Source organism: Salmo salar, chromosome ssa23 (assembly GCF_905237065.1).
Source record: "Salmo salar chromosome ssa23, Ssal_v3.1, whole genome shotgun sequence".
In the NCBI taxonomy this organism is placed as follows: Eukaryota; Metazoa; Chordata; class Actinopteri; order Salmoniformes; family Salmonidae; genus Salmo; species Salmo salar.
Window position 1 is genome coordinate 13007996 of NC_059464.1, and position 21972 is coordinate 13029967.

The 21972-nt window shown below is 43.9% G+C and overlaps 46 non-coding genes across 46 annotated transcripts; all 46 read left to right on the plus strand.

Moving 5' to 3' along the window:
- The first annotated feature begins 3120 nt into the window (after positions 1-3120).
- trnad-guc (transfer RNA aspartic acid (anticodon GUC)) lies at positions 3121-3192 on the plus strand. The gene has a single exon. It is a non-coding gene; the product is annotated as a tRNA-Asp (tRNA).
- Positions 3193-3933: 741 nt separating this feature from the next.
- trnad-guc (transfer RNA aspartic acid (anticodon GUC)) lies at positions 3934-4005 on the plus strand. The gene has a single exon. It is a non-coding gene; the product is annotated as a tRNA-Asp (tRNA).
- Positions 4006-4122: 117 nt separating this feature from the next.
- trnag-gcc (transfer RNA glycine (anticodon GCC)) lies at positions 4123-4193 on the plus strand. The gene has a single exon. It is a non-coding gene; the product is annotated as a tRNA-Gly (tRNA).
- Positions 4194-4745: 552 nt separating this feature from the next.
- Positions 4746-4817, plus strand: trnad-guc (transfer RNA aspartic acid (anticodon GUC)). The gene has a single exon. It is a non-coding gene; the product is annotated as a tRNA-Asp (tRNA).
- Positions 4818-4935: 118 nt separating this feature from the next.
- Positions 4936-5006, plus strand: trnag-gcc (transfer RNA glycine (anticodon GCC)). The gene has a single exon. It is a non-coding gene; the product is annotated as a tRNA-Gly (tRNA).
- Positions 5007-5558: 552 nt separating this feature from the next.
- Positions 5559-5630, plus strand: trnad-guc (transfer RNA aspartic acid (anticodon GUC)). Its single transcript has one exon. It is a non-coding gene; the product is annotated as a tRNA-Asp (tRNA).
- Positions 5631-5748: 118 nt separating this feature from the next.
- Positions 5749-5819, plus strand: trnag-gcc (transfer RNA glycine (anticodon GCC)). The gene has a single exon. It is a non-coding gene; the product is annotated as a tRNA-Gly (tRNA).
- Positions 5820-6371: 552 nt separating this feature from the next.
- trnad-guc (transfer RNA aspartic acid (anticodon GUC)) lies at positions 6372-6443 on the plus strand. Its single transcript has one exon. It is a non-coding gene; the product is annotated as a tRNA-Asp (tRNA).
- Positions 6444-6561: 118 nt separating this feature from the next.
- Positions 6562-6632, plus strand: trnag-gcc (transfer RNA glycine (anticodon GCC)). The gene has a single exon. It is a non-coding gene; the product is annotated as a tRNA-Gly (tRNA).
- Positions 6633-7184: 552 nt separating this feature from the next.
- On the plus strand, positions 7185-7256 carry trnad-guc (transfer RNA aspartic acid (anticodon GUC)). Its single transcript has one exon. It is a non-coding gene; the product is annotated as a tRNA-Asp (tRNA).
- A 117-nt stretch (positions 7257-7373) lies between these two features.
- On the plus strand, positions 7374-7444 carry trnag-gcc (transfer RNA glycine (anticodon GCC)). Its single transcript has one exon. It is a non-coding gene; the product is annotated as a tRNA-Gly (tRNA).
- Positions 7445-7996: 552 nt separating this feature from the next.
- trnad-guc (transfer RNA aspartic acid (anticodon GUC)) lies at positions 7997-8068 on the plus strand. Its single transcript has one exon. It is a non-coding gene; the product is annotated as a tRNA-Asp (tRNA).
- Positions 8069-8186: 118 nt separating this feature from the next.
- Positions 8187-8257, plus strand: trnag-gcc (transfer RNA glycine (anticodon GCC)). Its single transcript has one exon. It is a non-coding gene; the product is annotated as a tRNA-Gly (tRNA).
- A 553-nt stretch (positions 8258-8810) lies between these two features.
- On the plus strand, positions 8811-8882 carry trnad-guc (transfer RNA aspartic acid (anticodon GUC)). The gene has a single exon. It is a non-coding gene; the product is annotated as a tRNA-Asp (tRNA).
- Positions 8883-8999: 117 nt separating this feature from the next.
- Positions 9000-9070, plus strand: trnag-gcc (transfer RNA glycine (anticodon GCC)). The gene has a single exon. It is a non-coding gene; the product is annotated as a tRNA-Gly (tRNA).
- A 552-nt stretch (positions 9071-9622) lies between these two features.
- Positions 9623-9694, plus strand: trnad-guc (transfer RNA aspartic acid (anticodon GUC)). The gene has a single exon. It is a non-coding gene; the product is annotated as a tRNA-Asp (tRNA).
- A 117-nt stretch (positions 9695-9811) lies between these two features.
- Positions 9812-9882, plus strand: trnag-gcc (transfer RNA glycine (anticodon GCC)). The gene has a single exon. It is a non-coding gene; the product is annotated as a tRNA-Gly (tRNA).
- Positions 9883-10434: 552 nt separating this feature from the next.
- On the plus strand, positions 10435-10506 carry trnad-guc (transfer RNA aspartic acid (anticodon GUC)). Its single transcript has one exon. It is a non-coding gene; the product is annotated as a tRNA-Asp (tRNA).
- Positions 10507-10624: 118 nt separating this feature from the next.
- On the plus strand, positions 10625-10695 carry trnag-gcc (transfer RNA glycine (anticodon GCC)). Its single transcript has one exon. It is a non-coding gene; the product is annotated as a tRNA-Gly (tRNA).
- Positions 10696-11248: 553 nt separating this feature from the next.
- On the plus strand, positions 11249-11320 carry trnad-guc (transfer RNA aspartic acid (anticodon GUC)). Its single transcript has one exon. It is a non-coding gene; the product is annotated as a tRNA-Asp (tRNA).
- A 118-nt stretch (positions 11321-11438) lies between these two features.
- Positions 11439-11509, plus strand: trnag-gcc (transfer RNA glycine (anticodon GCC)). Its single transcript has one exon. It is a non-coding gene; the product is annotated as a tRNA-Gly (tRNA).
- Positions 11510-12061: 552 nt separating this feature from the next.
- trnad-guc (transfer RNA aspartic acid (anticodon GUC)) lies at positions 12062-12133 on the plus strand. Its single transcript has one exon. It is a non-coding gene; the product is annotated as a tRNA-Asp (tRNA).
- A 118-nt stretch (positions 12134-12251) lies between these two features.
- On the plus strand, positions 12252-12322 carry trnag-gcc (transfer RNA glycine (anticodon GCC)). The gene has a single exon. It is a non-coding gene; the product is annotated as a tRNA-Gly (tRNA).
- A 551-nt stretch (positions 12323-12873) lies between these two features.
- trnad-guc (transfer RNA aspartic acid (anticodon GUC)) lies at positions 12874-12945 on the plus strand. The gene has a single exon. It is a non-coding gene; the product is annotated as a tRNA-Asp (tRNA).
- Positions 12946-13062: 117 nt separating this feature from the next.
- Positions 13063-13133, plus strand: trnag-gcc (transfer RNA glycine (anticodon GCC)). The gene has a single exon. It is a non-coding gene; the product is annotated as a tRNA-Gly (tRNA).
- A 552-nt stretch (positions 13134-13685) lies between these two features.
- Positions 13686-13757, plus strand: trnad-guc (transfer RNA aspartic acid (anticodon GUC)). Its single transcript has one exon. It is a non-coding gene; the product is annotated as a tRNA-Asp (tRNA).
- Positions 13758-13874: 117 nt separating this feature from the next.
- trnag-gcc (transfer RNA glycine (anticodon GCC)) lies at positions 13875-13945 on the plus strand. The gene has a single exon. It is a non-coding gene; the product is annotated as a tRNA-Gly (tRNA).
- Positions 13946-14497: 552 nt separating this feature from the next.
- Positions 14498-14569, plus strand: trnad-guc (transfer RNA aspartic acid (anticodon GUC)). Its single transcript has one exon. It is a non-coding gene; the product is annotated as a tRNA-Asp (tRNA).
- Positions 14570-14687: 118 nt separating this feature from the next.
- Positions 14688-14758, plus strand: trnag-gcc (transfer RNA glycine (anticodon GCC)). Its single transcript has one exon. It is a non-coding gene; the product is annotated as a tRNA-Gly (tRNA).
- Positions 14759-15311: 553 nt separating this feature from the next.
- On the plus strand, positions 15312-15383 carry trnad-guc (transfer RNA aspartic acid (anticodon GUC)). Its single transcript has one exon. It is a non-coding gene; the product is annotated as a tRNA-Asp (tRNA).
- Positions 15384-15502: 119 nt separating this feature from the next.
- On the plus strand, positions 15503-15573 carry trnag-gcc (transfer RNA glycine (anticodon GCC)). Its single transcript has one exon. It is a non-coding gene; the product is annotated as a tRNA-Gly (tRNA).
- Positions 15574-16125: 552 nt separating this feature from the next.
- trnad-guc (transfer RNA aspartic acid (anticodon GUC)) lies at positions 16126-16197 on the plus strand. Its single transcript has one exon. It is a non-coding gene; the product is annotated as a tRNA-Asp (tRNA).
- Positions 16198-16314: 117 nt separating this feature from the next.
- trnag-gcc (transfer RNA glycine (anticodon GCC)) lies at positions 16315-16385 on the plus strand. The gene has a single exon. It is a non-coding gene; the product is annotated as a tRNA-Gly (tRNA).
- A 552-nt stretch (positions 16386-16937) lies between these two features.
- On the plus strand, positions 16938-17009 carry trnad-guc (transfer RNA aspartic acid (anticodon GUC)). The gene has a single exon. It is a non-coding gene; the product is annotated as a tRNA-Asp (tRNA).
- Positions 17010-17127: 118 nt separating this feature from the next.
- On the plus strand, positions 17128-17198 carry trnag-gcc (transfer RNA glycine (anticodon GCC)). Its single transcript has one exon. It is a non-coding gene; the product is annotated as a tRNA-Gly (tRNA).
- Positions 17199-17750: 552 nt separating this feature from the next.
- trnad-guc (transfer RNA aspartic acid (anticodon GUC)) lies at positions 17751-17822 on the plus strand. The gene has a single exon. It is a non-coding gene; the product is annotated as a tRNA-Asp (tRNA).
- Positions 17823-17940: 118 nt separating this feature from the next.
- On the plus strand, positions 17941-18011 carry trnag-gcc (transfer RNA glycine (anticodon GCC)). The gene has a single exon. It is a non-coding gene; the product is annotated as a tRNA-Gly (tRNA).
- Positions 18012-18563: 552 nt separating this feature from the next.
- trnad-guc (transfer RNA aspartic acid (anticodon GUC)) lies at positions 18564-18635 on the plus strand. Its single transcript has one exon. It is a non-coding gene; the product is annotated as a tRNA-Asp (tRNA).
- Positions 18636-18752: 117 nt separating this feature from the next.
- On the plus strand, positions 18753-18823 carry trnag-gcc (transfer RNA glycine (anticodon GCC)). The gene has a single exon. It is a non-coding gene; the product is annotated as a tRNA-Gly (tRNA).
- Positions 18824-19375: 552 nt separating this feature from the next.
- Positions 19376-19447, plus strand: trnad-guc (transfer RNA aspartic acid (anticodon GUC)). The gene has a single exon. It is a non-coding gene; the product is annotated as a tRNA-Asp (tRNA).
- A 117-nt stretch (positions 19448-19564) lies between these two features.
- On the plus strand, positions 19565-19635 carry trnag-gcc (transfer RNA glycine (anticodon GCC)). Its single transcript has one exon. It is a non-coding gene; the product is annotated as a tRNA-Gly (tRNA).
- A 553-nt stretch (positions 19636-20188) lies between these two features.
- Positions 20189-20260, plus strand: trnad-guc (transfer RNA aspartic acid (anticodon GUC)). The gene has a single exon. It is a non-coding gene; the product is annotated as a tRNA-Asp (tRNA).
- A 118-nt stretch (positions 20261-20378) lies between these two features.
- Positions 20379-20449, plus strand: trnag-gcc (transfer RNA glycine (anticodon GCC)). The gene has a single exon. It is a non-coding gene; the product is annotated as a tRNA-Gly (tRNA).
- A 552-nt stretch (positions 20450-21001) lies between these two features.
- Positions 21002-21073, plus strand: trnad-guc (transfer RNA aspartic acid (anticodon GUC)). Its single transcript has one exon. It is a non-coding gene; the product is annotated as a tRNA-Asp (tRNA).
- Positions 21074-21190: 117 nt separating this feature from the next.
- Positions 21191-21261, plus strand: trnag-gcc (transfer RNA glycine (anticodon GCC)). Its single transcript has one exon. It is a non-coding gene; the product is annotated as a tRNA-Gly (tRNA).
- Positions 21262-21813: 552 nt separating this feature from the next.
- Positions 21814-21885, plus strand: trnad-guc (transfer RNA aspartic acid (anticodon GUC)). Its single transcript has one exon. It is a non-coding gene; the product is annotated as a tRNA-Asp (tRNA).
- Positions 21886-21972: the final 87 nt, after the last annotated feature.

The following is a 21972-nucleotide window of genomic DNA, read 5'->3' on the forward strand; positions in this document are numbered from 1 at the left end:
TGCGGGTGCTATTTAATGAAGCTGCCAGTTGAGGACTGTCTGTTTCTCAAACTAGATACTCTAATGTACTTGTCCTCTTGCTCAGTTGTGCAATCGGGGCCTCCCACTTCTCTTTATATTATGGTTAGAGCCAGGTTGCACTGTTCTGTGAAGGGAGTAGTACACAGTAGTTGTACAAGATCTTCAGTTTCTTGGCAATGGATAGCTTTCATTTCTCAGAACAAGAATAGACTGACAAGTTTCAGAAGAAAGTTATTTGTTTCTGGCCATTTTGAGCCTGTAATCAAATCCACAAATGCTGATGCTCCAGATACTCAACTAGTCTAAAGAAGGCCAGTTTTATTGCTTCTTTAATCAGCACAACAGTTTTCAGCTGTGCTAACATGATTGCAAAATGATTTTCTAATGACCAATTAGCCTTTTGGTGTGACAAAATATGATAAGAATAAGGCATAGTAACAATAATTGGCTTTTACAACTTCAATTTCTTCTGTACATACTAGGCCTAAAGCCTAATAGTCCTATAGTTTAATATCTTCCACTAGGCCTAAAGCCTAATAGTCATATAGCTTAATATCTTCCACTAGGCCTAAAGCCTAATAGTCCTATAGCTTAATATCTTCCACTAGGCCTATAGCCTAATACACAAGGCCTATAGCCTTGTATCTTCTACTAGGCCTACAGTATAACCTCATACACAAGGCCTATAGCCTAATACATTTTACTTAGCCTACAGCCTAATACAGAAGGCCTATAACCTAATACATTCTACTAGGCCTACAGTATAGCGTAATACACTGGTCCTATAGCCTAATACACAGAGTCAGAATGGAAACAAATTATAGTCATGCAAGGGAGGAGGAATGACCATTGCCAATCTGACTTTTCAAACCCAAAAAACTATGTGATGATGTTGAATCAATGTGGAAAACTGATTTTATTTGCAAAAAGCACAAGTGATATGTCTACAGCGTCATCCTCCTCACAAAGGTCTGAGAGCTGACAGTCTACCAATGTCAGAGAGAAAGAGAGGAGGCAGAGAGGGGGGCGAGAGAGAGAGAGAATTAAAAAAACATAGACCTAATTTAAAGTATATATGGGCCTAATAGTACATAACAATAGGCCTAATACATAATTGACAGTTACCCGCTAGACCAGGATGATTTAGTTTCCAAGCTGACTACAAGCCTGAGATTCAAAAGTCATAGCTAGCTATCTTCTTAAGAGTTAAGCTTCAAGCTTAGGCTTGCGATTATCATCTTGGTGACAGGGGGCAGTATTCAGAAATTCAGATGAATAATGTTCCCAAATGAAACTGCCTGCTACTCGGGCCCAGAAGGTAGGATATGCATATTATTAGTATATTTGGATAGAAAACACTCTGAAGTTTCTAAAACTGTTTGCATGATGTCTGTGAGTATAACAGAACTCATATGGCAGGCAAAAGCCTGAGAAAAAATCCGACCAGGAAGTGGTTTGTAGTTTTTCAAGTGATTGCATATCCAAACTACAGTGTCTGTGGGGTCATTTTGCACTTCCTAAGGCTTCCACTAGATGTCAACAGTCTTTAGAACCTTGTTTCATGCTTCTACTGTTACTGGGGAGAGAATAAGAGCTGACTCAAGCCCGAGACCTATGAGTTGTTTACTGCGCGGAGGTATTTGGACATAAATATGGAGTTTATCGAACAAAGCGAACATTTCTTGTGGAAGTGGGAGTCTTGAGAGTGCATTTTGACGAAGATCAGCAAAGTGAAGATTTATAATACTATTTCTGAGTTTTGTTGACTCCAGAACTTGGCGGGTAACTGTATAGCTTGATTTGATGGCTGAGCTCTGTACTCAGAATATTGAACAATGTGCTTTCGCCGTAAAGCTATTTTGAAATCTGACACAGCGGTTGCATTAAGGAGAAGTGTATCTATAATTCTTTCAATAACTGTTGTAAATTTTATCAACGTTTATGATGAGTATTTTTGTAAATTGATGTCCTCATTCACCGGAAGTTTTGGGAGGCAAAACATTTCTGAATATCACGCGCCAATCTAAAATGGGGTTTATGGATATAAATATGAACTTTATCGAACAAAACATACATGTATTGTGTAACATTGAGTCCTGGGAGTGTCATCTGATGAAGATGTAGTAGAAAGTTTAATTTGGGCACGACATTCATCCGAATTTCCGAATACTGCCCCCTGTCACTAAAAAGTTAATTTTAGCTGTATTTCTGGTTTTTGTGACATCTCCTTGCTTGGAAAATGGCTGTGTGGTTTTTCTTGTTTAGGCGCTGTCCTAACATAATCTAATGTTATGCTTTCGCCGTAAAGCATTTTTGAAATCGGACAATGTGGTTGGATTAACGAGAAGTGTATCTTTAAAGTAGGATATAATAGTTGTATGTTTGAGAAAATTGAATTACACAAAGCGGGAAATATGCTTAGAGTTAAAGATTTTTATACGATATCTAGCCGTGGGGTATATTTCAGTATCGCAAGGCATTGGTTGTTCAGTGGCAGAATTCTCGCCTGCCACGCGGGAGGCCCGGGTTCGATTCCCGGCCAATGCAGGAACTTTTGAACAAGTCATTTTGACAAGTATGCAAACCACTGAGGAAGAAATCTCTTTTGAGATTGCCAGGTCGACAGCAATCTCTGGTCATGGTAGAATTCTCAACTGACTCTTGAAAAGTCTGAGTTTGCGTTCACTTACCATTTGGACATTTATGCATTCTCAGTAGACTTTTGTGAATCCATTGTAGATTTCCAGTGTGTGAGGTGATTTACTTTGTGCAAGGCTTTAGTTGTTAAATGGGAAACGAATATCCAACATGTCAGTGACAACTGTCTTGAGTTTGGCCTTTGTGACTATGTCCTGGGATTTTCCACACACACCTCACCTTCTAACTACTATTGTGTGGCTTGTGAGCGGTATAGAGCAACACCGACTACATGTACGTGTCCGTGAGGGTCTCAGCTTTCCATAGATGTGTCATAGTAGTCTCTAGCTCTAACCATTCAGTCTCTACAGATGTTTTTGTTGGAAGGGTTAACACCCAACTCTCCAAATTTAGGGATAGTATCCAATGCTCCACATTTTGTCAAAGAACCACCCCACCTGCTCCTCGTTAGTATAGTGGTGAGTATCCCCGCCTGTCACGCGGGAGACCGGGGTTCAATTCCCCGACGGGGAGGAAAGACTGATTTTATTAGGGTGTACAATGTCACTGAGCCCACAAAGCGGGAAATATGCTTAGAATTAAAGATTTTTTATACGATATCTAGCCGTGGGGTATATTTCAGCATCGCAAGGCATTGGTTGTTCAGTGGCAGAATTCTCGCCTGCCACGCGGGAGGCCCGGGTTCGATTCCCGGCCAATGCAGGAACTTTTGAACAAGTCATTTTGACAAGTATGCAAACCACTGAGGAAGAAATCTCTTTTGAGATTGCCAGGTCGACAGCAATCTCTGGTCATGGTAGAATTCTCAACTGACTCTTGAAAAGTCTGAGTTTGCGTTCACTTACCATTTGGACATTTATGCATTCTCAGTAGACTTTTGTGAATCCATTGTAGATTTCCAGTGTGTGAGGTGATTTACTTTGTGCAAGGCTTTAGTTGTTAAATGGGAAACGAATATCCAACATGTCAGTGACAACTGTCTTGAGTTTGGCCTTTGTGACTATGTCCTGGGATTTTCCACACACACCTCACCTTCTAACTACTATTGTGTGGCTTGTGAGCGGTATAGAGCAACACCGACTACATGTACGTGTCCGTGAGGGTCTCAGCTTTCCATAGATGTGTCATAGTAGTCTCTAGCTCTAACCATTCAGTCTCTACAGATGTTTTTGTTGGAAGGGTTAACACCCAACTCTCCAAATTTAGGGATAGTATCCAATGCTCCACATTTTGTCAAAGAACCACCCCACCTGCTCCTCGTTAGTATAGTGGTGAGTATCCCCGCCTGTCACGCGGGAGACCGGGGTTCAATTCCCCGACGGGGAGGAAAGACTGATTTTATTAGGGTGTACAATGTCACTGAGCCCACAAAGCGGGAAATATGCTTAGAATTAAAGATTTTTATACGATATCTAGCCGTGGGGTATATTTCAGCATCGCAAGGCATTGGTTGTTCAGTGGCAGAATTCTCGCCTGCCACGCGGGAGGCCCGGGTTCGATTCCCGGCCAATGCAGGAACTTTTGAACAAGTCATTTTGACAAGTATGCAAACCACTGAGGAAGAAATCTCTTTTGAGATTGCCAGGTCGACAGCAATCTCTGGTCATGGTAGAATTCTCAACTGACTCTTGAAAAGTCTGAGTTTGCGTTCACTTACCATTTGGACATTTATGCATTCTCAGTAGACTTTTGTGAATCCATTGTAGATTTCCAGTGTGTGAGGTGATTTACTTTGTGCAAGGCTTTAGTTGTTAAATGGGAAACGAATATCCAACATGTCAGTGACAACTGTCTTGAGTTTGGCCTTTGTGACTATGTCCTGGGATTTTCCACACACACCTCACCTTCTAACTACTATTGTGTGGCTTGTGAGCGGTATAGAGCAACACCGACTACATGTACGTGTCCGTGAGGGTCTCAGCTTTCCATAGATGTGTCATAGTAGTCTCTAGCTCTAACCATTCAGTCTCTACAGATGTTTTTGTTGGAAGGGTTAACACCCAACTCTCCAAATTTAGGGATAGTATCCAATGCTCCACATTTTGTCAAAGAACCAACCCACCTGCTCCTCGTTAGTATAGTGGTGAGTATCCCCGCCTGTCACGCGGGAGACCGGGGTTCAATTCCCCGACGGGGAGGAAAGACTGATTTTATTAGGGTGTACAATGTCACTGAGCCCACAAAGCGGGAAATATGCTTAGAATTAAAGATTTTTTATACGATATCTAGCCGTGGGGTATATTTCAGCATCGCAAGGCATTGGTTGTTCAGTGGCAGAATTCTCGCCTGCCACGCGGGAGGCCCGGGTTCGATTCCCGGCCAATGCAGGAACTTTTGAACAAGTCATTTTGACAAGTATGCAAACCACTGAGGAAGAAATCTCTTTTGAGATTGCCAGGTCGACAGCAATCTCTGGTCATGGTAGAATTCTCAACTGACTCTTGAAAAGTCTGAGTTTGCGTTCACTTACCATTTGGACATTTATGCATTCTCAGTAGACTTTTGTGAATCCATTGTAGATTTCCAGTGTGTGAGGTGATTTACTTTGTGCAAGGCTTTAGTTGTTAAATGGGAAACGAATATCCAACATGTCAGTGACAACTGTCTTGAGTTTGGCCTTTGTGACTATGTCCTGGGATTTTCCACACACACCTCACCTTCTAACTACTATTGTGTGGCTTGTGAGCGGTATAGAGCAACACCGACTACATGTACGTGTCCGTGAGGGTCTCAGCTTTCCATAGATGTGTCATAGTAGTCTCTAGCTCTAACCATTCAGTCTCTACAGATGTTTTTGTTGGAAGGGTTAACACCCAACTCTCCAAATTTAGGGATAGTATCCAATGCTCCACATTTTGTCAAAGAACCACCCCACCTGCTCCTCGTTAGTATAGTGGTGAGTATCCCCGCCTGTCACGCGGGAGACCGGGGTTCAATTCCCCGACGGGGAGGAAAGACTGATTTTATTAGGGTGTACAATGTCACTGAGCCCACAAAGCGGGAAATATGCTTAGAATTAAAGATTTTTTATACGATATCTAGCCGTGGGGTATATTTCAGCATCGCAAGGCATTGGTTGTTCAGTGGCAGAATTCTCGCCTGCCACGCGGGAGGCCCGGGTTCGATTCCCGGCCAATGCAGGAACTTTTGAACAAGTCATTTTGACAAGTATGCAAACCACTGAGGAAGAAATCTCTTTTGAGATTGCCAGGTCGACAGCAATCTCTGGTCATGGTAGAATTCTCAACTGACTCTTGAAAAGTCTGAGTTTGCGTTCACTTACCATTTGGACATTTATGCATTCTCAGTAGACTTTTGTGAATCCATTGTAGATTTCCAGTGTGTGAGGTGATTTACTTTGTGCAAGGCTTTAGTTGTTAAATGGGAAACGAATATCCAACATGTCAGTGACAACTGTCTTGAGTTTGGCCTTTGTGACTATGTCCTGGGATTTTCCACACACACCTCACCTTCTAACTACTATTGTGTGGCTTGTGAGCGGTATAGAGCAAAACCGACTACATGTACGTGTCCGTGAGGGTCTCAGCTTTCCATAGATGTGTCATAGTAGTCTCTAGCTCTAACCATTCAGTCTCTACAGATGTTTTTGTTGGAAGGGTTAACACCCAACTCTCCAAATTTAGGGATAGTATCCAATGCTCCACATTTTGTCAAAGAACCAACCCACCTGCTCCTCGTTAGTATAGTGGTGAGTATCCCCGCCTGTCACGCGGGAGACCGGGGTTCAATTCCCCGACGGGGAGGAAAGACTGATTTTATTAGGGTGTACAATGTCACTGAGCCCACAAAGCGGGAAATATGCTTAGAATTAAAGATTTTTTATACGATATCTAGCCGTGGGGTATATTTCAGCATCGCAAGGCATTGGTTGTTCAGTGGCAGAATTCTCGCCTGCCACGCGGGAGGCCCGGGTTCGATTCCCGGCCAATGCAGGAACTTTTGAACAAGTCATTTTGACAAGTATGCAAACCACTGAGGAAGAAATCTCTTTTGAGATTGCCAGGTCGACAGCAATCTCTGGTCATGGTAGAATTCTCAACTGACTCTTGAAAAGTCTGAGTTTGCGTTCACTTACCATTTGGACATTTATGCATTCTCAGTAGACTTTTGTGAATCCATTGTAGATTTCCAGTGTGTGAGGTGATTTACTTTGTGCAAGGCTTTAGTTGTTAAATGGGAAACGAATATCCAACAAGTCAGTGACAACTGTCTTGAGTTTGGCCTTTGTGACTATGTCCTGGGATTTTCCACACACACCTCTCCTTCTAACTACTATTGTGTGGCTTGTGAGCGGTATAGAGCAACATCGACTACATGTACGTGTCCGTGAGGGTCTCAGCTTTCCATAGATGTGTCATAGTAGTCTCTAGCTCTAACCATTCAGTCTCTACAGATGTTTTTGTTGGAAGGGTTAACACCCAACTCTCCAAATTTAGGGATAGTATCCAATGCTCCACATTTTGTCAAAGAACCAACCCACCTGCTCCTCGTTAGTATAGTGGTGAGTATCCCCGCCTGTCACGCGGGAGACCGGGGTTCAATTCCCCGACGGGGAGGAAAGACTGATTTTATTAGGGTGTACAATGTCACTGAGCCCACAAAGCGGGAAATATGCTTAGAATTAAAGATTTTTATACGATATCTAGCCGTGGGGTATATTTCAGCATCGCAAGGCATTGGTTGTTCAGTGGCAGAATTCTCGCCTGCCACGCGGGAGGCCCGGGTTCGATTCCCGGCCAATGCAGGAACTTTTGAACAAGTCATTTTGACAAGTATGCAAACCACTGAGGAAGAAATCTCTTTTGAGATTGCCAGGTCGACAGCAATCTCTGGTCATGGTAGAATTCTCAACTGACTCTTGAAAAGTCTGAGTTTGCGTTCACTTACCATTTGGACATTTATGCATTCTCAGTAGACTTTTGTGAATCCATTGTAGATTTCCAGTGTGTGAGGTGATTTACTTTGTGCAAGGCTTTAGTTGTTAAATGGGAAACGAATATCCAACAAGTCAGTGACAACTGTCTTGAGTTTGGCCTTTGTGACTATGTCCTGGGATTTTCCACACACACCTCACCTTCTAACTACTATTGTGTGGCTTGTGAGCGGTATAGAGCAACACCGACTACATGTACGTGTCCGTGAGGGTCTCAGCTTTCCATAGATGTGTCATAGTAGTCTCTAGCTCTAACCATTCAGTCTCTACAGATGTTTTTGTTGGAAGGGTTAACACCCAACTCTCCAAATTTAGGGATAGTATCCAATGCTCCACATTTTGTCAAAGAACCAACCCACCTGCTCCTCGTTAGTATAGTGGTGAGTATCCCCGCCTGTCACGCGGGAGACCGGGGTTCAATTCCCCGACGGGGAGGAAAGACTGATTTTATTAGGGTGTACAATGTCACTGAGCCCACAAAGCGGGAAATATGCTTAGAATTAAAGATTTTTTATACGATATCTAGCCGTGGGGTATATTTCAGCATCGCAAGGCATTGGTTGTTCAGTGGCAGAATTCTCGCCTGCCACGCGGGAGGCCCGGGTTCGATTCCCGGCCAATGCAGGAACTTTTGAACAAGTCATTTTGACAAGTATGCAAACCACTGAGGAAGAAATCTCTTTTGAGATTGCCAGGTCGACAGCAATCTCTGGTCATGGTAGAATTCTCAACTGACTCTTGAAAAGTCTGAGTTTGCGTTCACTTACCGTTTGGACATTTATGCATTCTCAGTAGACTTTTGTGAATCCATTGTAGATTTCCAGTGTGTGAGGTGATTTACTTTGTGCAAGGCTTTAGTTGTTAAATGGGAAACGAATATCCAACAAGTCAGTGACAACTGTCTTGAGTTTGGCCTTTGTGACTATGTCCTGGGATTTTCCACACACACCTCTCCTTCTAACTACTATTGTGTGGCTTGTGAGCGGTATAGAGCAACATCGACTACATGTACGTGTCCGTGAGGGTCTCAGCTTTCCATAGATGTGTCATAGTAGTCTCTAGCTCTAACCATTCAGTCTCTACAGATGTTTTTGTTGGAAGGGTTAACACCCAACTCTCCAAATTTAGGGATAGTATCCAATGCTCCACATTTTGTCAAAGAACCAACCCCACCTGCTCCTCGTTAGTATAGTGGTGAGTATCCCCGCCTGTCACGCGGGAGACCGGGGTTCAATTCCCCGACGGGGAGGAAAGACTGATTTTATTAGGGTGTACAATGTCACTGAGCCCACAAAGCGGGAAATATGCTTAGAATTAAAGATTTTTATACGATATCTAGCCGTGGGTTATATTTCAGCATCGCAAGGCATTGGTTGTTCAGTGGCAGAATTCTCGCCTGCCACGCGGGAGGCCCGGGTTCGATTCCCGGCCAATGCAGGAACTTTTGAACAAGTCATTTTGACAAGTATGCAAACCACTGAGGAAGAAATCTCTTTTGAGATTGCCAGGTCGACAGCAATCTCTGGTCATGGTAGAATTCTCAACTGACTCTTGAAAAGTCTGAGTTTGCGTTCACTTACCGTTTGGACATTTATGCATTCTCAGTAGACTTTTGTGAATCCATTGTAGATTTCCAGTGTGTGAGGTGATTTACTTTGTGCAAGGCTTTAGTTGTTAAATGGGAAACGAATATCCAACAAGTCAGTGACAACTGTCTTGAGTTTGGCCTTTGTGACTATGTCCTGGGATTTTCCACACACACCTCTCCTTCTAACTACTATTGTGTGGCTTGTGAGCGGTATAGAGCAACATCGACTACATGTACGTGTCCGTGAGGGTCTCAGCTTTCCATAGATGTGTCATAGTAGTCTCTAGCTCTAACCATTCAGTCTCTACAGATGTTTTTGTTGGAAGGGTTAACACCCAACTCTCCAAATTTAGGGATAGTATCCAATGCTCCACATTTTGTCAAAGAACCACCCCACCTGCTCCTCGTTAGTATAGTGGTGAGTATCCCCGCCTGTCACGCGGGAGACCGGGGTTCAATTCCCCGACGGGGAGGAAAGACTGATTTTATTAGGGTGTACAATGTCACTGAGCCCACAAAGCGGGAAATATGCTTAGAATTAAAGATTTTTATACGATATCTAGCCGTGGGGTATATTTCAGCATCGCAAGGCATTGGTTGTTCAGTGGCAGAATTCTCGCCTGCCACGCGGGAGGCCCGGGTTCGATTCCCGGCCAATGCAGGAACTTTTGAACAAGTCATTTTGACAAGTATGCAAACCCCTGAGGAAGAAATCTCTTTTGAGATTGCCAGGTCGACAGCAATCTCTGGTCATGGTAGAATTCTCAACTGACTCTTGAAAAGTCTGAGTTTGGGTTCACTTACCGTTTGGACATTTATGCATTCTCAGTAGACTTTTGTGAATCCATTGTAGATTTCCAGTGTGTGAGGTGATTTACTTTGTGCAAGGCTTTAGTTGTTAAATGGGAAACGAATATCCAACAAGTCAGTGACAACTGTCTTGAGTTTGGCCTTTGTGACTATGTCCTGGGATTTTCCACACACACCTCTCCTTCTAACTACTATTGTGTGGCTTGTGAGCGGTATAGAGCAAAATCGACTACATGTACGTGTCCGTGAGGGTCTCAGCTTTCCATAGATGTGTCATAGTAGTCTCTAGCTCTAACCATTCAGTCTCTACAGATGTTTTTGTTGGAAGGGTTAACACCCAACTCTCCAAATTTAGGGATAGTATCCAATGCTCCACATTTTTTCAAAGAACCAATCCACCTGCTCCTCGTTAGTATAGTGGTGAGTATCCCCGCCTGTCACGCGGGAGACCGGGGTTCAATTCCCCGACGGGGAGGAAAGACTGATTTTATTAGGGTGTACAATGTCACTGAGCCCACAAAGCGGGAAATATGCTTAGAATTAAAGATTTTTTATACGATATCTAGCCGTGGGGTATATTTCAGCATCGCAAGGCATTGGTTGTTCAGTGGTAGAATTCTCGCCTGCCATGCGGGAGGCCCGGGTTCGATTCCCGGCCAATGCAGGAACTTTTGAACAAGTCATTTTGACAAGTATGCAAACCACTGAGGAAGAAATCTCTTTTGAGATTGCCAGGTCGACAGCAATCTCTGGTCATGGTAGAATTCTCAACTGACTCTTGAAAAGTCTGAGTTTGGGTTCACTTACCGTTTGGACATTTATGCATTCTCAGTAGACTTTTGTGAATCCATTGTAGATTTCCAGTGTGTGAGGTGATTTACTTTGTGCAAGGCTTTAGTTGTTAAATGGGAAACGAATATCCAACAAGTCAGTGACAACTGTCTTGAGTTTGGCCTTTGTGACTATGTCCTGGGATTTTCCACACACACCTCTCCTTCTAACTACTATTGTGTGGCTTGTGAGCGGTATAGAGCAAACATCGACTACATGTACGTGTCCGTGAGGGTCTCAGCTTTCCATAGATGTGTCATAGTAGTCTCTAGCTCTAACCATTCAGTCTCTACAGATGTTTTTGTTGGAAGGGTTAACACCCAACTCTCCAAATTTAGGGATAGTATCCAATGCTCCACATTTTTTCAAAGAACCAATCCACCTGCTCCTCGTTAGTATAGTGGTGAGTATCCCCGCCTGTCACGCGGGAGACCGGGGTTCAATTCCCCGACGGGGAGGAAAGACTGATTTTATTAGGGTGTACAATGTCACTGAGCCCACAAAGCGGGAAATATGCTTAGAATTAAAGATTTTTTATACGATATCTAGCCGTGGGGTATATTTCAGCATCGCAAGGCATTGGTTGTTCAGTGGCAGAATTCTCGCCTGCCACGCGGGAGGCCCGGGTTCGATTCCCGGCCAATGCAGGAACTTTTGAACAAGTCATTTTGACAAGTATGCAAACCACTGAGGAAGAAATCTCTTTTGAGATTGCCAGGTCGACAGCAATCTCTGGTCATGGTAGAATTCTCAACTGACTCTTGAAAAGTCTGAGTTTGGGTTCACTTACCGTTTGGACATTTATGCATTCTCAGTAGACTTTTGTGAATCCATTGTAGATTTCCAGAGTGTGAGGTGATTTACTTTGTGCAAGGCTTTAGTTGTTAAATGGGAAACGAATATCCAACAAGTCAGTGACAACTGTCTTGAGTTTGGCCTTTGTGACTATGTCCTGGGATTTTCCACACACACCTCTCCTTCTAACTACTATTGTGTGGCTTGTGAGCGGTATAGAGCAAAATCGACTACATGTACGTGTCCGTGAGGGTCTCAGCTTTCCATAGATGTGTCATAGTAGTCTCTAGCTCTAACCATTCAGTCTCTACAGATGTTTTTGTTGGAAGGGTTAACACCCAACTCTCCAAATTTAGGGATAGTATCCAATGCTCCACATTTTGTCAAAGAACCAATCCACCTGCTCCTCGTTAGTATAGTGGTGAGTATCCCCGCCTGTCACGCGGGAGACCGGGGTTCAATTCCCCGACGGGGAGGAAAGACTGATTTTATTAGGGTGTACAATGTCACTGAGCCCACAAAGCGGGAAATATGCTTAGAATTAAAGATTTTTTATACGATATCTAGCCGTGGGGTATATTTCAGCATCGCAAGGCATTGGTTGTTCAGTGGCAGAATTCTCGCCTGCCACGCGGGAGGCCCGGGTTCGATTCCCGGCCAATGCAGGAACTTTTGAACAAGTCATTTTGACAAGTATGCAAACCACTGAGGAAGAAATCTCTTTTGAGATTGCCAGGTCGACAGCAATCTCTGGTCATGGTAGAATTCTCAACTGACTCTTGAAAAGTCTGAGTTTGGGTTCACTTACCGTTTGGACATTTATGCATTCTCAGTAGACTTTTGTGAATCCATTGTAGATTTCCAGTGTGTGAGGTGATTTACTTTGTGCAAGGCTTTAGTTGTTAAATGGGAAACGAATATCCAACAAGTCAGTGACAACTGTCTTGAGTTTGGCCTTTGTGACTATGTCCTGGGATTTTCCACACACACCTCACCTTCTAACTACTATTGTGTGGCTTGTGAGCGGTATAGAGCAAAATCGACTACATGTACGTGTCCGTGAGGGTCTCAGCTTTCCATAGATGTGTCATAGTAGTCTCTAGCTCTAACCATTCAGTCTCTACAGATGTTTTTGTTGGAAGGGTTAACACCCAACTCTCCAAATTTAGGGATAGTATCCAATGCTCCACATTTTTCAAAGAACCAATCCACCTGCTCCTCGTTAGTATAGTGGTGAGTATCCCCGCCTGTCACGCGGGAGACCGGGGTTCAATTCCCCGACGGGGAGGAAAGACTGATTTTATTAGGGTGTACAATGTCACTGAGCCCACAAAGCGGGAAATATGCTTAGAATTAAAGATTTTTATACGATATCTAGCCGTGGGGTATATTTCAGCATCGCAAGGCATTGGTTGTTCAGTGGCAGAATTCTCGCCTGCCACGCGGGAGGCCCGGGTTCGATTCCCGGCCAATGCAGGAACTTTTGAACAAGTCATTTTGACAAGTATGCAAACCACTGAGGAAGAAATCTCTTTTGAGATTGCCAGGTCGACAGCAATCTCTGGTCATGGTAGAATTCTCAACTGACTCTTGAAAAGTCTGAGTTTGGGTTCACTTACCGTTTGGACATTTATGCATTCTCAGTAGACTTTTGTGAATCCATTGTAGATTTCCAGTGTGTGAGGTGATTTACTTTGTGCAAGGCTTTAGTTGTTAAATGGGAAACGAATATCCAACAAGTCAGTGACAACTGTCTTGAGTTTGGCCTTTGTGACTATGTCCTGGGATTTTCCACACACACCTCTCCTTCTAACTACTATTGTGTGGCTTGTGAGCGGTATAGAGCAAAATCGACTACATGTACGTGTCCGTGAGGGTCTCAGCTTTCCATAGATGTGTCATAGTAGTCTCTAGCTCTAACCATTCAGTCTCTACAGATGTTTTTGTTGGAAGGGTTAACACCCAACTCTCCAAATTTAGGGATAGTATCCAATGCTCCACATTTTGTCAAAGAACCAATCCACCTGCTCCTCGTTAGTATAGTGGTGAGTATCCCCGCCTGTCACGCGGGAGACCGGGGTTCAATTCCCCGACGGGGAGGAAAGACTGATTTTATTAGGGTGTACAATGTCACTGAGCCCACAAAGCGGGAAATATGCTTAGAATTAAAGATTTTTATACGATATCTAGCCGTGGGGTATATTTCAGCATCGCAAGGCATTGGTTGTTCAGTGGTAGAATTCTCGCCTGCCACGCGGGAGGCCCGGGTTCGATTCCCGGCCAATGCAGGAACTTTTGAACAAGTCATTTTGACAAGTATGCAAACCACTGAGGAAGAAATCTCTTTTGAGATTGCCAGGTCGACAGCAATCTCTGGTCATGGTAGAATTCTCAACTGACTCTTGAAAAGTCTGAGTTTGGGTTCACTTACCGTTTGGACATTTATGCATTCTCAGTAGACTTTTGTGAATCCATTGTAGATTTCCAGTGTGTGAGGTGATTTACTTTGTGCAAGGCTTTAGTTGTTAAATGGGAAACGAATATCCAACAAGTCAGTGACAACTGTCTTGAGTTTGGCCTTTGTGACTATGTCCTGGGATTTTCCACACACACCTCTCCTTCTAACTACTATTGTGTGGCTTGTGAGCGGTATAGAGCAAAATCGACTACATGTACGTGTCCGTGAGGGTCTCAGCTTTCCATAGATGTGTCATAGTAGTCTCTAGCTCTAACCATTCAGTCTCTACAGATGTTTTTGTTGGAAGGGTTAACACCCAACTCTCCAAATTTAGGGATAGTATCCAATGCTCCACATTTTGTCAAAGAACCACTCCACCTGCTCCTCGTTAGTATAGTGGTGAGTATCCCCGCCTGTCACGCGGGAGACCGGGGTTCAATTCCCCGACGGGGAGGAAAGACTGATTTTATTAGGGTGTACAATGTCACTGAGCCCACAAAGCGGGAAATATGCTTAGAATTAAAGATTTTTTATACGATATCTAGCCGTGGGGTATATTTCAGCATCGCAAGGCATTGGTTGTTCAGTGGCAGAATTCTCGCCTGCCACGCGGGAGGCCCGGGTTCGATTCCCGGCCAATGCAGGAACTTTTGAACAAGTCATTTTGACAAGTATGCAAACCCACTGAGGAAGAAATCTCTTTTGAGATTGCCAGGTCGACAGCAATCTCTGGTCATGGTAGAATTCTCAACTGACTCTTGAAAAGTCTGAGTTTGGGTTCACTTACCGTTTGGACATTTATGCATTCTCAGTAGACTTTTGTGAATCCATTGTAGATTTCCAGTGTGTGAGGTGATTTACTTTGTGCAAGGCTTTAGTTGTTAAATGGGAAACGAATATCCAACAAGTCAGTGACAACTGTCTTGAGTTTGGCCTTTGTGACTATGTCCTGGGATTTTCCACACACACCTCACCTTCTAACTACTATTGTGTGGCTTGTGAGCGGTATAGAGCAAAATCGACTACATGTACGTGTCCGTGAGGGTCTCAGCTTTCCATAGATGTGTCATAGTAGTCTCTAGCTCTAACCATTCAGTCTCTACAGATGTTTTTGTTGGAAGGGTTAACACCCAACTCTCCAAATTTAGGGATAGTATCCAATGCTCCACATTTTGTCAAAGAACCAATCCACCTGCTCCTCGTTAGTATAGTGGTGAGTATCCCCGCCTGTCACGCGGGAGACCGGGGTTCAATTCCCCGACGGGGAGGAAAGACTGATTTTATTAGGGTGTACAATGTCACTGAGCCCACAAAGCGGGAAATATGCTTAGAATTAAAGATTTTTTGATACGATATCTAGCCGTGGGGTATATTTCAGCATCGCAAGGCATTGGTTGTTCAGTGGCAGAATTCTCGCCTGCCACGCGGGAGGCCCGGGTTCGATTCCCGGCCAATGCAGGAACTTTTGAACAAGTCATTTTGACAAGTATGCAAACCACTGAGGAAGAAATCTCTTTTGAGATTGCCAGGTCGACAGCAATCTCTGGTCATGGTAGAATTCTCAACTGACTCTTGAAAAGTCTGAGTTTGGGTTCACTTACCGTTTGGACATTTATGCATTCTCAGTAGACTTTTGTGAATCCATTGTAGATTTCCAGAGTGTGAGGTGATTTACTTTGTGCAAGGCTTTAGTTGTTAAATGGGAAACGAATATCCAACAAGTCAGTGACAACTGTCTTGAGTTTGGCCTTTGTGACTATGTCCTGGGATTTTCCACACACACCTCTCCTTCTAACTACTATTGTGTGGCTTGTGAGCGGTATAGAGCAACACCGACTACATGTACGTGTCCGTGAGGGTCTCAGCTTTCCATAGATGTGTCATAGTAGTCTCTAGCTCTAACCATTCAGTCTCTACAGATGTTTTTGTTGGAAGGGTTAACACCCAACTCTCCAAATTTAGGGATAGTATCCAATGCTCCACATTTTTTCAAAGAACCAATCCACCTGCTCCTCGTTAGTATAGTGGTGAGTATCCCCGCCTGTCACGCGGGAGACCGGGGTTCAATTCCCCGACGGGGAGGAAAGACTGATTTTATTAGGGTGTACAATGTCACTGAGCCCACAAAGCGGGAAATATGCTTAGAATTAAAGATTTTTATACGATATCTAGCCGTGGGGTATATTTCAGCATCGCAAGGCATTGGTTGTTCAGTGGCAGAATTCTCGCCTGCCACGCGGGAGGCCCGGGTTCGATTCCCGGCCAATGCAGGAACTTTTGAACAAGTCATTTTGACAAGTATGCAAACCACTGAGGAAGAAATCTCTTTTGAGATTGCCAGGTCGACAGCAATCTCTGGTCATGGTAGAATTCTCAACTGACTCTTGAAAAGTCTGAGTTTGGGTTCACTTACCGTTTGGACATTTATGCATTCTCAGTAGACTTTTGTGAATCCATTGTAGATTTCCAGAGTGTGAGGTGATTTACTTTGTGCAAGGCTTTAGTTGTTAAATGGGAAACGAATATCCAACAAGTCAGTGACAACTGTCTTGAGTTTGGCCTTTGTGACTATGTCCTGGGATTTTCCACACACACCTCTCCTTCTAACTACTATTGTGTGGCTTGTGAGCGGTATAGAGCAAAATCGACTACATGTACGTGTCCGTGAGGGTCTCAGCTTTCCATAGATGTGTCATAGTAGTCTCTAGCTCTAACCATTCAGTCTCTACAGATGTTTTTGTTGGAAGGGTTAACACCCAACTCTCCAAATTTAGGGATAGTATCCAATGCTCCACATTTTGTCAAAGAACCACTCCACCTGCTCCTCGTTAGTATAGTGGTGAGTATCCCCGCCTGTCACGCGGGAGACCGGGGTTCAATTCCCCGACGGGGAGGAAAGACTGATTTTATTAGGGTGTACAATGTCACTGAGCCCACAAAGCGGGAAATATGCTTAGAATTAAAGATTTTTTATACGATATCTAGCCGTGGGGTATATTTCAGCATCGCAAGGCATTGGTTGTTCAGTGGCAGAATTCTCGCCTGCCACGCGGGAGGCCCGGGTTCGATTCCCGGCCAATGCAGGAACTTTTGAACAAGTCATTTTGACAAGTATGCAAACCACTGAGGAAGAAATCTCTTTTGAGATTGCCAGGTCGACAGCAATCTCTGGTCATGGTAGAATTCTCAACTGACTCTTGAAAAGTCTGAGTTTGGGTTCACTTACCGTTTGGACATTTATGCATTCTCAGTAGACTTTTGTGAATCCATTGTAGATTTCCAGAGTGTGAGGTGATTTACTTTGTGCAAGGCTTTAGTTGTTAAATGGGAAACGAATATCCAACAAGTCAGTGACAACTGTCTTGAGTTTGGCCTTTGTGACTATGTCCTGGGATTTTCCACACACACCTCTCCTTCTAACTACTATTGTGTGGCTTGTGAGCGGTATAGAGCAAAATCGACTACATGTACGTGTCCGTGAGGGTCTCAGCTTTCCATAGATGTGTCATAGTAGTCTCTAGCTCTAACCATTCAGTCTCTACAGATGTTTTTGTTGGAAGGGTTAACACCCAACTCTCCAAATTTAGGGATAGTATCCAATGCTCCACATTTTTTCAAAGAACCAATCCACCTGCTCCTCGTTAGTATAGTGGTGAGTATCCCCGCCTGTCACGCGGGAGACCGGGGTTCAATTCCCCGACGGGGAGGAAAGACTGATTTTATTAGGGTGTACAATGTCACTGAGCCCACAAAGCGGGAAATATGCTTAGAATTAAAGATTTTTTATACGATATCTAGCCGTGGGGTATATTTCAGCATCGCAAGGCATTGGTTGTTCAGTGGCAGAATTCTCGCCTGCCACGCGGGAGGCCCGGGTTCGATTCCCGGCCAATGCAGGAACTTTTGAACAAGTCATTTTGACAAGTATGCAAACCACTGAGGAAGAAATCTCTTTTGAGATTGCCAGGTCGACAGCAATCTCTGGTCATGGTAGAATTCTCAACTGACTCTTGAAAAGTCTGAGTTTGGGTTCACTTACCGTTTGGACATTTATGCATTCTCAGTAGACTTTTGTGAATCCATTGTAGATTTCCAGAGTGTGAGGTGATTTACTTTGTGCAAGGCTTTAGTTGTTAAATGGGAAACGAATATCCAACAAGTCAGTGACAACTGTCTTGAGTTTGGCCTTTGTGACTATGTCCTGGGATTTTCCACACACACCTCACCTTCTAACTACTATTGTGTGGCTTGTGAGCGGTATAGAGCAAAATCGACTACATGTACGTGTCCGTGAGGGTCTCAGCTTTCCATAGATGTGTCATAGTAGTCTCTAGCTCTAACCATTCAGTCTCTACAGATGTTTTTGTTGGAAGGGTTAACACCCAACTCTCCAAATTTAGGGATAGTATCCAATGCTCCACATTTTTTCAAAGAACCAATCCACCTGCTCCTCGTTAGTATAGTGGTGAGTATCCCCGCCTGTCACGCGGGAGACCGGGGTTCAATTCCCCGACGGGGAGGAAAGACTGATTTTATTAGGGTGTACAATGTCACTGAGCCCACAAAGCGGGAAATATGCTTAGAATTAAAGATTTTTATACGATATCTAGCCGTGGGGTATATTTCAGCATCGCAAGGCATTGGTTGTTCAGTGGTAGAATTCTCGCCTGCCACGCGGGAGGCCCGGGTTCGATTCCCGGCCAATGCAGGAACTTTTGAACAAGTCATTTTGACAAGTATGCAAACCACTGAGGAAGAAATCTCTTTTGAGATTGCCAGGTCGACAGCAATCTCTGGTCATGGTAGAATTCTCAACTGACTCTTGAAAAGTCTGAGTTTGGGTTCACTTACCGTTTGGACATTTATGCATTCTCAGTAGACTTTTGTGAATCCATTGTAGATTTCCAGAGTGTGAGGTGATTTACTTTGTGCAAGGCTTTAGTTGTTAAATGGGAAACGAATATCCAACAAGTCAGTGACAACTGTCTTGAGTTTGGCCTTTGTGACTATGTCCTGGGATTTTCCACACACACCTCTCCTTCTAACTACTATTGTGTGGCTTGTGAGCGGTATAGAGCAAAATCGACTACATGTACGTGTCCGTGAGGGTCTCAGCTTTCCATAGATGTGTCATAGTAGTCTCTAGCTCTAACCATTCAGTCTCTACAGATGTTTTTGTTGGAAGGGTTAACACCCAACTCTCCAAATTTAGGGATAGTATCCAATGCTCCACATTTTTTCAAAGAACCAATCCACCTGCTCCTCGTTAGTATAGTGGTGAGTATCCCCGCCTGTCACGCGGGAGACCGGGGTTCAATTCCCCGACGGGGAGGAAAGACTGATTTTATTAGGGTGTACAATGTCACTGAGCCCACAAAGCGGGAAATATGCTTAGAATTAAAGATTTTTATACGATATCTAGCCGTGGGGTATATTTCAGCATCGCAAGGCATTGGTTGTTCAGTGGCAGAATTCTCGCCTGCCACGCGGGAGGCCCGGGTTCGATTCCCGGCCAATGCAGGAACTTTTGAACAAGTCATTTTGACAAGTATGCAAACCACTGAGGAAGAAATCTCTTTTGAGATTGCCAGGTCGACAGCAATCTCTGGTCATGGTAGAATTCTCAACTGACTCTTGAAAAGTCTGAGTTTGGGTTCACTTACCGTTTGGACATTTATGCATTCTCAGTAGACTTTTGTGAATCCATTGTAGATTTCCAGAGTGTGAGGTGATTTACTTTGTGCAAGGCTTTAGTTGTTAAATGGGAAACGAATATCCAACAAGTCAGTGACAACTGTCTTGAGTTTGGCCTTTGTGACTATGTCCTGGGATTTTCCACACACACCTCTCCTTCTAACTACTATTGTGTGGCTTGTGAGCGGTATAGAGCAAACATCGACTACATGTACGTGTCCGTGAGGGTCTCAGCTTTCCATAGATGTGTCATAGTAGTCTCTAGCTCTAACCATTCAGTCTCTACAGATGTTTTTGTTGGAAGGGTTAACACCCAACTCTCCAAATTTAGGGATAGTATCCAATGCTCCACATTTTTTCAAAGAACCAATCCACCTGCTCCTCGTTAGTATAGTGGTGAGTATCCCCGCCTGTCACGCGGGAGACCGGGGTTCAATTCCCCGACGGGGAGGAAAGACTGATTTTATTAGGGTGTACAATGTCACTGAGCCCACAAAGCGGGAAATATGCTTAGAATTAAAGATTTTTGATACGATATCTAGCCGTGGGGTATATTTCAGCATCGCAAGGCATTGGTTGTTCAGTGGTAGAATTCTCGCCTGCCACGCGGGAGGCCCGGGTTCGATTCCCGGCCAATGCAGGAACTTTTGAACAAGTCATTTTGACAAGTATGCAAACCACTGAGGAAGAAATCTCTTTTGAGATTGCCAGGTCGACAGCAATCTCTGGTCATGGTAGAATTCTCAACTGACTCTTGAAAAGTCTGAGTTTGGGTTCACTTACCGTTTGGACATTTATGCATTCTCAGTAGACTTTTGTGAATCCATTGTAGATTTCCAGAGTGTGAGGTGATTTACTTTGTGCAAGGCTTTAGTTGTTAAATGGGAAACGAATATCCAACAAGTCAGTGACAACTGTCTTGAGTTTGGCCTTTGTGACTATGTCCTGGGATTTTCCACACACACCTCACCTTCTAACTACTATTGTGTGGCTTGTGAGCGGTATAGAGCAAAATCGACTACATGTACGTGTCCGTGAGGGTCTCAGCTTTCCATAGATGTGTCATAGTAGTCTCTAGCTCTAACCATTCAGTCTCTACAGATGTTTTTGTTGGAAGGGTTAACACCCAACTCTCCAAATTTAGGGATAGTATCCAATGCTCCACATTTTGTCAAAGAACCAATCCACCTGCTCCTCGTTAGTATAGTGGTGAGTATCCCCGCCTGTCACGCGGGAGACCGGGGTTCAATTCCCCGACGGGGAGGAAAGACTGATTTTATTAGGGTGTACAATGTCACTGAGCCCACAAAGCGGGAAATATGCTTAGAATTAAAGATTTTTATACGATATCTAGCCGTGGGGTATATTTCAGCATCGCAAGGCATTGGTTGTTCAGTGGCAGAATTCTCGCCTGCCACGCGGGAGGCCCGGGTTCGATTCCCGGCCAATGCAGGAACTTTTGAACAAGTCATTTTGACAAGTATGCAAACCACTGAGGAAGAAATCTCTTTTGAGATTGCCAGGTCGACAGCAATCTCTGGTCATGGTAGAATTCTCAACTGACTCTTGAAAAGTCTGAGTTTGGGTTCACTTACCGTTTGGACATTTATGCATTCTCAGTAGACTTTTGTGAATCCATTGTAGATTTCCAGAGTGTGAGGTGATTTACTTTGTGCAAGGCTTTAGTTGTTAAATGGGAAACGAATATCCAACAAGTCAGTGACAACTGTCTTGAGTTTGGCCTTTGTGACTATGTCCTGGGATTTTCCACACACACCTCTCCTTCTAACTACTATTGTGTGGCTTGTGAGCGGTATAGAGCAAAATCGACTACATGTACGTGTCCGTGAGGGTCTCAGCTTTCCATAGATGTGTCATAGTAGTCTCTAGCTCTAACCATTCAGTCTCTACAGATGTTTTTGTTGGAAGGGTTAACACCCAACTCTCCAAATTTAGGGATAGTATCCAATGCTCCACATTTTGTCAAAGAACCACTCCACCTGCTCCTCGTTAGTATAGTGGTGAGTATCCCCGCCTGTCACGCGGGAGACCGGGGTTCAATTCCCCGACGGGGAGGAAAGACTGATTTTATTAGGGTGTACAATGTCACTGAGCCCACAAAGCGGGAAATATGCTTAGAATTAAAGATTTTTTTGATACGAT